Here is a 12,723-nt window from a genome sequence, read left to right as displayed (position 1 = left end):
ACCATTGCCTTGTGCTGGAAAACCATCAAGGGTAAGAGCTGGCACATCTTTCACCTCCAGGAAACACCTGGCTGGCCATGCAATACCACAGCCTGTTCCTCAACTCCTGATGTGGGAAAGACCCTTGGCATTGCTCTACCTCACCATTGGTGTAAGGTGAGCCAGCCCCCCAAGCTGGGGTTCAGGGTGACTGAGGGAGGGGTCCTCTGCCAGCAGGTGTTATTATGTGTGTGGACACAGAACCCATCATGCTGTGCTTCCCTCTGTGCCTTTTCCAGTGGGAAAGGAGGGCAACACAGCTGTGTTTGCTCCCACCTCTCCACCAGAATGTCTGTCAGGGGCACCCCTGGATGTGTGGGATGTAGATGTTGGTGAGGCCATGCAACCCTCTTTGGCATCTGCTCTTTAATTTTTGCTTCAAACTATGGGCATCATCCTTCTGTGATCCTTCTCAGCTCTATGGTGCTGAGCAGTCCAGGTGTCCTGGGGACTCTCAAAGCATCCAGCTCTTCCCTGGTGGCCTGATCAATGGGAATCTGGTACCGAAGGGCAGAAACAAGCCTATTGCACTGCACCTTACAGAAAGGTAATTTAGCAGAGACAGCTGCAGGGACTTCCAGTTGCAAACACAGAATGAATTTAGAAAACCAGCTTAAAATCTAACTAAGCAAGCCAGGAGTAGGCACTGGAGGATCAGGGACAGTGACTTGTGGCTGAACCTGCTTCCTCAGTGGAACTGTTCAAGAACTGCACTACATTTGAATTAAATGAGGTTTAATAGCCTTCAGTTACAATCACTACTCATGCGGAGGAAAGATGGTATTAGTAGAAAGCAGGACAGGAAAAACATGCCTCTGTCTGCCTGATCAACAGGATGAGCAATGAAAATCTGACAAACTCAGTTTAGAAATGCTCAAAGAAGCATTTGGCAGTGGTTTCATGGCAAGCATAGGGAGGGTACCGTGGTTTTAAATCACCCCCTGCAGGCATTCCAGATCAATTTAAATAATGACCATTTATCAAACCTAGCAATAAAGGCAGCATTTAGAGAAAGCACATTACTGTTTCAAGATCCCATTGGACTCCATTGAAAAGGAAACAGAAATGACTGTCAGACAGCATGTGAGAAAACATTGGTTAAATGATTTCACTGGATTGAATGAGCTGTTGGAATAGAAAGTTCCTCTTGGGATCTAAGGGGTACTGTGAGCGCTGGTCCCCTCTTGAGCCTGAGTCCCTCTGGGCAGCAGTGCAAGGGCTCCCACCCTGCTTGCTGCAGGACATGCAGTGCAGCCTCCAAAGGCAGGCAGAGCCCCGTGCAGAAGTGATGGGGAGTTTGTACCAATGAGCCAGCAGCAAAGATGGAAGGAGCCACAGACCCAGATTGTGACAACATAGCTGGGGAGGGCAGGGACATGACTGGCTGTCCTCCTCCTTCCCCTCTGTGTAGCAGAGACTCCACAAAAACATGACAGAAATGATGCTTGTCCTGTGCTGAGGGCAAAGGTCTCTTGACAAAGAGGTGTGTTGCAGAAGGTCTGTTTTCCCTCCCCTCTTTGGAAAACAAAGTATCTGCGTTGAGGACATCAGGAATAACCCAGGGAGCCACAGTCCTGGTCAGAGGAAAATGCTGGCCATGCACCATGGGGTGCAGTGGAAAGATGTAATGCTAGAAAGAGCTTGTTCTAGCTGAGATACTTTCATTGCAGTCAGACTTCGTGATGCAGGTTACTGGGTGTGAGCATCACTGAGTGCTGGCTGGTGGAAAATCCACCTTCAAAAGAGAATTCTGTATGACCAACATGCATCCAGCAGATTATCTGGAGTATCTTATGTAGTCAAATGAATTAGCTTCAGTGGAAGTGGAAATGGAAGAGCACTTCTCTTTGTAAACAGAAAGGGCTCCATAAATGTGGAATGTGCTGTGTCTGTGCTGTTGTAGCACCATAATGTAGCAGAGCTATGGATTCATGTAACTTGTGCATTTACTCTAGTCACCCTTTGGCTGCTTTCAAGCTTGGATGACTAGGGAACTTTTAAACATCAATTTTTATGGGTAGTTACATACAACAGCCCTGGTTGTTCAGTGTGTCTGGACGTGGAACACGCACAGAGTGGGAAGATGGCCAGGGAACCAGCCTAAGTAACACTATTCCCAGCTGCCTTACTCCTGCATATGTTAGAGGTGCCAGGGGCCTCATGACTTTTGCTCTGGTTGAAAATAGAGCAATTAAGCTAAATTAGCCTGTATTAAGCTCTTGCTTACAGCCAGCTTTGGTACCTCTAAGCCACGCTGCAGGCAGCAGTGAAGACATGAAATATCAGCATGGCCAGAACAAAGCCTGATCATCTCAGAGAGAGTCCTCTGGGGATTCTCCATCCTCCCCAAAGCAGCTCAGATTTCCAGGCCCTGGTGTGTATGCCTCTGATCCCACAACATGCAGCAGGAACCTGGGGATCTGGAGACATTTTGCAGTAGTAAAGTGACAGATTGTTACCCCAGGACATGCTAGCTGTGTACCCTGTACCCAAGAGGTTCGGGAGGAGCTCTCAGAGCAGAAAAAGAAGTCAAGGCAGCTTTAGTCTGCACAGCCTCTTCTCACTGGCTCACCTGATAAATTCACAGGAAGAGCAGAAAATACAGCTGCTATAGAGCTGTGAGGCCTTAAATGCCCAAAGCACTTCTGCAAGTGGGCTTTGGGCACTGGGAACTACAGGGGAGTGGAAGGGGCTGCTGTTCCTACATGCAGCCAGATGCATTAGTTCATTAGCAAAGGCCTGTGGACTCCTATGAAAACATTTCAGCAGGCAAGACTTCTTCAGGTGATTGCTTTAAACTCCTGAAGGGTAACTTTGATATATGGTGGCTTAAAATCACTTTTGCTGGGCAACAGGGAACTCCTTCAAGTGCCATGAGTCAGTGTTGTGACTGTGCTTGGAAAGAAAAGAAAAAGCTCACAAACAAGGACAGATACCAGCCAGATGCTTAGTTTGTTTGAATAAGACCATTCTAACAACAGCCCTGACCATCTTGCTCATAAGATGAGTATGCCAATTCAGTGGGGAATTGGAACTCTTTTACAGTATTTTTGGAGGAGTTTGCATGCTTAGACTAGGATGTGCAAAGAATGAGGGGATTTGCTCTCTTTTTGCTGTTGCTCTTGACCTGGTTCCCTGCCCAGGTTTGCTGTTAAGCCTTAGATGGGCTGACCCCTGCTTGGGGACAGCTGGCACAGCTGCTCCTTAAGGTTTGTTTCTTTCTGATGCTTACATTGGGAAGATTCAGCTTGTTCACTGGAGACTGAGACTGCTGAAGTTCCCTGGCACACATTAGATGTCAATCCTCCTGGATTTCCAAGCTGTCTCAGTGGTACACCCCTGAAACCTCTGAGAGCTTGGGTGCTTCTGCAGCACTTCTAGGCCATGGAAGACCTTTTGTTTTAAAGAAAAACAAAACCATTACTGAGGGCTGAATTCATGGCTATTTTTTTACTTCATCATCTGATCAGAAATGTGATTGTTCTCATTTCGGATGACCTCTCAGTAAACCAACACTATTCTTTTCCCTGAAATTAAACTCTGAACATCACTGATTTTTTGAGAACTTTTCTTAGATGTTGTTATTGACAACATTGTTGTGCCTGAAAATTTTCCTATTTGCCATGTTCAGCACGCCAAGCTCCCAAAGGAGCTAAAGGAGTGAAAGAAGGCCTCACCAAGGAACAGCAAAGTATTGGTTTGAGTCCTGGGCAGGGTTAAACCTTCTTGGGAAAACATCCTAACCAAAGGGCTCTTGCAGGCTGAATTATTCTCAGTGTTTTGTCTTGCTCATTGAGGTTTCTTTAGCGAGTTCCACAGGCTGCTGCTGCACAGAGATTGTGCAAGAGAGGGTGGCTTTATCCCCTGCTGCTTTGGGCACCACTTAGGAGGAATGGCCCACCTTTACAGCGATGCATATCCAAGTGCCAAGGGAATGTGCATGCAAAGAGGTACAGTGTCAGCAGGAGCAATGAAAAGCAGCACATCCCAAAACACCCACCACAACCCAAAGCAGTGTGGCAGGAGACAGGGGTCTAAATGTCTGCATGTAGTGAAAAGGCTTGAACTGATGCATCCTGGGTGTGCTGGTATTTCAACTGGGATGACACCAGCTGCAGTCAGTGTTGATACCATTGCTGCTTGAATTTAAAGTTTTGATGCTAACACAAACTAGTCCTAAAAATTGCTGTGAACATTATGAAAAGGTTTATCCTGGCATTTCCAGATCATTATTTCTTGTTACAGATAAACCTATGTTCTTAACCCCAAAATATTTTCTGCTACTCCAAACTGTACCTCTCAGTCAATGAAAACTTTGATAGGGATGTTTTTTCTTCCTTGTCATGAACTTATCAGCTGAAACCCATACTGTATACTTTAAGGAGAAAAAATGGTCTATTTGTGCTGGAAAATAAAATTAAATGAGATTTCATTTCTATTGTTTCTTTCTTGATCTTCCTGTTTTCTTCCTTACTTTAAGTTCCTGAGTCTCAAACTTGCTCTGCTTTTCCATGTTGCAGCCTAGATCCATCCTTTATTTCCTGCCATCATGACCTTTAATTCCCTCCTGTTAAAAAAACTAATCCTACATTTGCAGCCTCCACCTGATATCTGTCTTCCCTTCCCTGATCTGTCATTCATACCCACCCACTTCTCTCATTCCCCTCCTGCTGATATCTTTTTTTTTTACAAAATTAGTATAAGATTGTGTGTAAGAAATTATCTCTAAAGAATACTAGACAAAAAAAGAAATGCTTAAGCATGACAGACTCCACTCTTCCCAGTCATTATAGTACCCTTTTGTGCTATAAAGCAGGAGTCCAAAAAGCCAAGTCATCTGCAGAATGAAAAAATATGAGACAATCACTCTTTGTGTTTCCTGTCTTTATAAAATAAGTCTAGACTTCTTAGAGTGTCCATTGAGAGCCTTCAAACCCCTCCTTCACAGAGCAAGCACAGTGGCTGCAGTGACAAAGTGACTATTGTGTTAGCATCTGAAAACAACGAAGTCCAGCAGTGCAGCAGCATGTTTCCACTGTCATAGCCATAAAATCTCTGACAGACAAACATGGGAGTAGTCTTGGCTTCGTAGGAATAGTAGTGCAGTTTGTAAACCAGTTCCCTGATCATCTCCACTTATCTCCAATCTTGCTTACTGGTTGGATTTGCAGACTGGTTCTGGCACATGAGAATGAGGTTTCCTTCAATAACCACTAAACAGGAGCTCTGCTCCAGGTGAGCATCAGCAGCACTCCAGCACCCAGGGGCAGGTACAGGATCACACGAGTGACCTCTCCTTCAGGTCAGGCCATTAGGGTCCTATAAGCCATATGCATCATTTGGGCATTACAGTCCAAAGAAAACCCCTTGGACAGATATGGTAGATGCTGATTTGACATAGAGATCCATCCAGCATGATGAATTACCTACTCATGTCCTGGATCTCTGTAGTCCCATTGCTGGGCACCCAGTTTTCTCCATCTCCTCCCGGTGCACACAGCTAGCTCACTCAGGAAAATATGAACAAGAAGGTGGCAGGATGCCTAAAAGGAAGATGACAGGATACTTTGATCTGCAGAGTTTGTGGCCCCAGTCCCAGTGGAAATTGCATTCCTTCTTATTTAGGCACTGCTAAGCCATGCTCAACCCAAGTCCTTTAGCTTGAGTTTTATGACGCAAGGGGGATTAGGCTGACTGCCCTCCAATAACCCAGGCAATGAATTAATGTTCCTTTTGCCCTATGACCTCTTCTGTAACAGAAAAACTCCTTAGAAAGGGCCTAGAGGTCTGTTCACCAACTTGGGAACCCGCTGTTGGAAAGATGCTGATGTGCTGATGGGATTCATACAGAAGCAGGAGGAAACAAAGAGGGAGGATAGACCTCAGCTAGAATCACAGACAATGAAGCCTGATCTGGCTGAACAAGGACTGGAGAGAAATACTGAGAGTAAACGAGTCATGGTACGGTCGTTCAAGGCAGTATAGTGTGCAGCTGTGCACAGAAAAGAAAATCACAACTGAATGCCAGGGAAAATGAAATGAAATACAGCATGAAAGAACAAATTAAAGAAGTTTAGGGGATTTCCAACTCCATTAAAAACATAATAATGGTTAACACAAGGATATCACAGCACTGTAAGAGTGAGACATATGAGAGATTTCTTTTCCCATGTCCTATATCTTTTCAGAGCATAAAACAGAATGTGCTGCCCTGCAGAGCTAAGATTTTTAAGAGAAGCAAATAAACACATTCATAGCTGCATATGAATGAAGACTCTGTAGCAATAGACAGGACCAAAAATATTTTTAAGACACATAGTAGACACTAAGCTCTGGGGAATATCTCTAATTATGGTCAAATTATTTAATTTCATAGTTTTCCATTCTGAGCTTACTTGGCTCTTCACCAGATCTTGGCCATTCTTAGAGATGGGACGTTGAATGACTGAATTATGACTGAGATAATGTTCTCCTTGGTTTGAAAGAAGAAATCACTGGAAAAGGACGAAGAGAGATAAGCAATGCTTAAGAGGAAATTTCAGAAAGATTCAGAAGTTGTTACGGGTGGAAATATTTTTATAGCTTTGTGATTTTGGCATTGGACAAAATTTTAAATACATTCCTGACAGATGAGATCCTGAAACATCTGGAGAGATATGAGCTGATACAAAGCCACTTAGTCACATTTCATACAGGATAAATTTAGACATTTCTAACAGCTGGAGTGACTGTGAGACTTGGGCAGGGCCATGGATGTAAGCTCCCAGAAGTTCAGCAAGGAAACAGATTGACAGCCAGGCTGAAGATCAGGGCTTCACTTCATCATTGGCATGGGGAGGATTTTCCAAGTGCAAGGGCATTCGAGGAGGCAACAAAATTTTCCTTATGTCCTGAAGAGACCACTGCAGATCTGGTTGGTGGGAATGAACTTCTACTGCTTGTGTAGGCCAGTGACATCCTAATCCTCCCTACGGATCCCTGGCTCAGAAATGTCTGCAGGAGGTTACAGGCTGAAATCTGAAATCTGTGGTCTGAATCCCATCCACCACAATGCACAACAGAAAAATGCTGCTTTGGGGAGAGGGTTTCCAACAACACTGGCAGGCACATGGGGTGCCCCCAGGTGCCTTTTGCATGCCAGGGTCAAGCCATGGGCTGAAGCAGCCTTGGGTAGCCAGAGCACGGCAGCACTGTGCCCTGCAACAGAGGGGACAGCCAGGACAAAGCTCAGACCACAAACTGGGAGATATTTTGGCACCTTACTGCCCTTGCCTAAATAAGACATCTGAGCTTCTGGAGGCCAGGCAGGAGTGGGAACACACCAGGACAAACGGATCAGATTTTTAATGGGTTTAAAATTGGTTTGAAATCAAAGAAGATGAGATCCATTGATCCAATGTCGACTGATGCTCTTGAGAGGCAGCCAAGAAAAACAAGCTGCCATTCAGAAAGTCACAGAGGAACAAAGGCTAGAAGTAGGAGATGAAAGGGGGAATGGAAAAAAGCATGAAGCCACCAGCTCAGTACATGTATCTAGGAGAGGTCTGCCATGTAAGCACAAGTGTCTAGTGAGGTCAGCTAAAAAGGGATATTTTGTTTCATAAAAACCTGTTGATGTGTTTGAAATGGCTCATACTTAACTAAGAAAATAATTTCTGATTTCTAAGCACATTTCAAGACATAAATTCTCTTTCCAGACTGGACAGATACAAAACAAGTTCAGGGATTTGATATGGTTTAAAATTAACTACAGGGGTCATTTTTCTTTCTCTACCCATCCTCCAATGTATAAAGCAATATTGCATTCATGTTTGCTGATCTAAACTGAAGTTTATCCCTTATCCTGTGGTCTTTATTTCTCTTTTCTAGTGTAGAAAGGCCAGAGAAAAGAAAAAAGCAAAAATGTAAGTGGCTTGGGTTTTTTCTATCAGGGCTTAAATAAAAGAATTTTTATACTATTATGAAACCGCTTTTTAAAAGTAATTTCATTAAAAATTCTGTTCTAAAATGTTCCACAGAAAGGAATACTCATTTTGATCTCTCATTTTGATCTCGCTTTATTTAACATACAGTATGTTCCTCATTGCTGCAGCAACACATCACTAAATCTGAGCAAACTTCACTATTCTTTGAAAGGCAAGGAGAAGTGGAACACATTTTTTTATAAACTTATTGAACAGGAATAGAGACATAATGAAAGTAATCAATCTATCCCAGCCTGCCAAGGAAGACAGAGCCTGACCCAAAAGCACAGGTTCAAAACAGAACTTGGAGAAAAGCCAGCAGTGACTCAGATCACAGTTGCAAAGGGACAGTGGTCTATATTTTCTATCTTGGGACAATGCTTTTTTTTGGTGAGTAATTGTGTGGGTTTGTTTGTGGCCTCCTACACACAGAAGCTCTGTATTTTGAGAAAAGCAATGTCCAGTGGGATTGACACTGAACTGACAGCAGATTTTAGTGCTCAGTGAGCAGCCACAATTTCTTATATTTTTTGAAAGCAAGAATGCATACGAATTTTGGGTTTCTTTCCTTCAGTTAATTTTCAAGATTATTCTGAAACAGTAGACTAAAGGACAATCTCCCAAACCCAGCAACTGTTTTGTGTATGTCCACATAACAACCATAACTTTCATGGTGTTGCTGGGACACGTGCTGTCTTTATGGGCTCTTTGTGTAAGAATTTTAATTTATCCAAAGTTGAAAGTTTAAAGCTTGTGCTAACTTGTTCCAAAGACCTTTTGTAATATTAACTGAATTATGTCAAGTATTTTCTGTCAGCTATAAGATTTGTCATAAATCACAAAAAATCTTGTAATAATGTAGGTCTGAGCATTATGTCTCCAAAAAGCCCCTTTCATAATGGGAAATACTGTCTTATGCTTTTTAATGTCTTTTTTTCCTCCCTTCCCTTGGGCTGTGCTTTTTTCTTTCTTTTGTCCTTTCTAGGGAAATTAGAGCTTTCCTTTGGACTAACAGGAGAAAATCAACCATTTAGTTAAATTCTGTGTTTGTACCTTCTTTATCTCCCTGTAATAGAGGCCATTTCCTTTCATCTGCACAAATATTTGGTACACGACTCCACATTCACCATTTAGTTTCTCCTCAGTAATTTTCCACTTGAGATCTTTTAGCAAAGATGGACATAAGTGAGCTTATGAGAAAGACTTCTACATGCTGGGAACATTTGGTTCAGAGCCAAACCCATCTCTTGTAAATGAGCAACACCTACAATCATCCAGCCCCAAATGCCATAACTGGGTAATGCTGCCTGTTGGAGCAGATACTCCTAACATAAAGAGATTTCCTGGATGTCATTCTCCTTGCATATCCTTAGGAGGCCCAGGGCAGAAGATGCTCTTCCATTGGCACCAGGGTGTCCAGAGCAAAGGCAGGAGGCTGAGTTGGGCCACTGCCCATTTTCAAAGGTTTATTCCCTTGGGCAGTGCTCATTGGCAAGCCAGGCTGTGCACTTTCATCCTGAGGGAGCAAACGGCTGAAAGAAGATGCTGGCACTAAACAAAGCCAGCAAAGGGCTGTCTTTGATGGGGGAACCCATCTAGGACCTCTAGGAGAGTCTGTGTCCCTGGGAGCTGACATTTCCACCCTTCAGTCACCCAAGACAGGCAGCAGCTTTGGCTAAGCTGCACAGAGTCCCTGAGAGATTGCCATTTACTTGTTTCAGACCAAATCATGAAAGGAGCAGCTGCTTCAACCTCTTCAGTTCCAAAAGAAGCCTTGCAGGAGCGTGCAAGTCTTTGAGCAATATGTCTGTGCAAAGCTTGCACGTTGAGTCCCACACTGGGGACTCTAGATGTATTTCTGTGGTGAACTGAGGACCCCACTTTGATCATTTGCTTCACCCCTTCTCCCTTCTCCTTTCAAAGAGCACTGGCCCCCTCACTGGGTGGTGGTAAGCTTTGAGGATGCTCTCATACAATGGAGCCACAGAATCACAGAATATGTCCAGCTGGAAGGGACCCACAAGGACCACCTACTCCAACTCCTGAGCAGTACCATCCCCAAGAGCCTCACCACATGCCTGAGAGCTTCCAAAAGCTTCTTGAACTCTGTCAGACTTGTGCTGTGACCACTTGCTTCCCTGGGGAGCCTGCCCTCACGGAGAAGCAGCTGGATCCTGCTCAGAGCCACCTCAGTGCAGGAGCTTCCCCTTCAGGAGGGACAAGTGAACCTGAGCTCGGCTGTCAGGTCACCTCATCAGACAGGGCTGGATGCAGCAGTGCAATGAGGCAGGAGGTGATTCTGGGCTCTGCTCCAGCGCCTTGTGCAATGTGGACTTTAGGCCTGAAGTACCCCTGAAATGACAAGCAGACACTCAAAAAAGCTTTGAGCAGCAATTAAGTGACAGGCAGAAGCCCAGCACCAGCCCCCCGCAGATCCCTGGTCAGAGCCACTCAGGGCAGTCACGCAGCAGGGAGTAGGAAGTTTTGGGAAATGAGGCTGAAGCATTTGGGGTATTTCTTTTAAACATTAGCTGACTGTCTGGGCAAATAAATTTCCGCCCATGGGTGTCCCACAAAAAACTGACTAACATGCTACACTAATGAACCTTTGTGAGCAGGGTGCCTGGTGGATGAGCCAGGATGGTTTCTAATTCTCTAAGCAAACACCGACATTCCCTAGCATGAGTAAGTTGAGTGGTTAGCAGTGACTAATGAACAGCTGGTATGAATTCCTGACACTCCTGGAATCCAGAAATATGTTGATGAATTCTGGCAGAAGCCCAAATATTTGCAAAGTAATGACTAAGATGGTAATGAACTACAGCTGACTGGCTCATTCATGTTCAGAGGCTCAGGGATTTATTCCAGCGCACACCCAGCATCTCTGACCCAGTTCTGGGTCACCTTTTCCTGTGTGGAAGATGGTGCATGCCTAGGGATGCTGCAGGCACTGCAGTGGAATGGGGACCCACTGGAGTGGGTTTTGCTCATTTGCATTGCACTCACGCTCCATCTCAAGGCAACCAGGACTTCTGGCTTGTGTGAGGGCTCCAAGCCCCTTCCTATCTGCAAGGCAAGGTGCACAAGCAGCTCTACAAATCCTGGCCCAGGCAGAGTAGATGCCTCTGGGAAGAAGGAGAATGAGCACTAAATTAGGAAACATTTCATCTTGTACAAGAAGCAGAGCAGTGAAGACTGAAGTGGATGAAATGACTGCCTGGCCAGCAAGGAAGGAACGATTTAGGATTAGATAATTTCAAACTGGAAAGAAGATTATTCTCTGGAAATACAACCCACAGGTGATCAATAGAGATGGATGGGGAAAACCTATGCTGAAGAGCAGGGATTCTGTGCCACAAACATATGTATTTACAGATGCTGACAGGCACCAGTAAACCGGTGTCTTCTACTGGGTCACCTTGTAATGCTAGATTTATGCCAAAGCCCTGCACTGATTTCAAAGGGTTCCTTTTGACATGCATAGAGACAAATATGACCAAACCATACCTTAGGCAATGTTCCTGAGACAGCTGGATATGTACCTGGCTTGTCTTCCAGCCCCTCCTTGCAAGTGGACACATTCAGTATATGTGAAGACAGGCATATTTCCCAGCATGGACTAGGAAGGTTACTCACAAATTTCCTTTGGTATATTCGAGCAGACATCTCAAATTAAACTAAACTCAACCCAACACATGGCCTTGCTTTTCCTTTCCCTTTTTTTGAAAGGGATTTATTCTAATGATAAATTAATTCAACTGTCAGGCAAAACCACAGATGGGTGAACATGACAGATTGATGTAGGCAGATGGAATAATGTTTGTTTTTATCCACAATCAGTGGGCACAGCAGTGACAGCCTTTTAATGCTGCTTTACAGGAATCAAGTGCTCTGAAACTTGACTGGAATTACGTCATGAGAAATAAATAGCCCAGCTGGAGCCAGAGATAACAGAGAGTGTAAGGCAATGGTGGTGCAAAATTGCTTAAGGGGAAAAATACATCCAGAAATTGTTGAATGTAACAAACCCAAGGACTGAGAGGAATCAGCTGACCTGAGGGAATGTTTCAGCTGCCACTGACTCCTCATAGGCCAGCAATGAGGTCTCTGCATTATTCAGGAGCAGTGAAAAACACAGCAAAAGGGTTTTCCTGGCAAGTGCCACCTTTCCGCTGCTACCTCCACTGGCCTACTCTTCCTCCTCCTGCCCCACCATCAGCTCCAGATGCAGACTCCACTGATACCACAGGGACACGAACCCCACCATCCACGGGCTGCATCCACTGCATGCCCCCACTTGCTGGGGGCTTTCTACTGACACACAGGGGCTTTGCAGTGGAGCAGGATTTTGTATCAGGGCAGAGCTTTAATCGTGTGACCTCCGTTTTATGGTTTGCTCACTGCCAGATTTGAAAAGGGGGATCTAGACCACTGATGAAGTTCTCCCCTCTCTCCCCACTGGAGCCCCTGACTCTGTCACAAAAAGCTGTTAGTGCTTTCCAAGAAAAGCAGCAGTGTTGTGCTAAATGTGCCGACTGGCAGCAGGTTGGCATTGGGTTTCTTTGTTAAAAGATAACAGAGCTTACGTTTTCCGGGAGAAAGAAAAGTCCTATTGATATAATAATATCATGCCAGGCAGACAGCCCTGCCTGTGTAATCCACTTTGAGCACAATGCCCTGTTGTGGCTCCAGCATTGTTTCCAGCTGAAAAGTGGCTGTG

The sequence above is a fragment of the Haemorhous mexicanus genome, chromosome 5 (assembly GCF_027477595.1).
Source record: "Haemorhous mexicanus isolate bHaeMex1 chromosome 5, bHaeMex1.pri, whole genome shotgun sequence".
NCBI lineage: Eukaryota > Metazoa > Chordata > Aves > Passeriformes > Fringillidae > Haemorhous > Haemorhous mexicanus.
Note: the sequence above shows the minus strand (reverse complement) of the source record.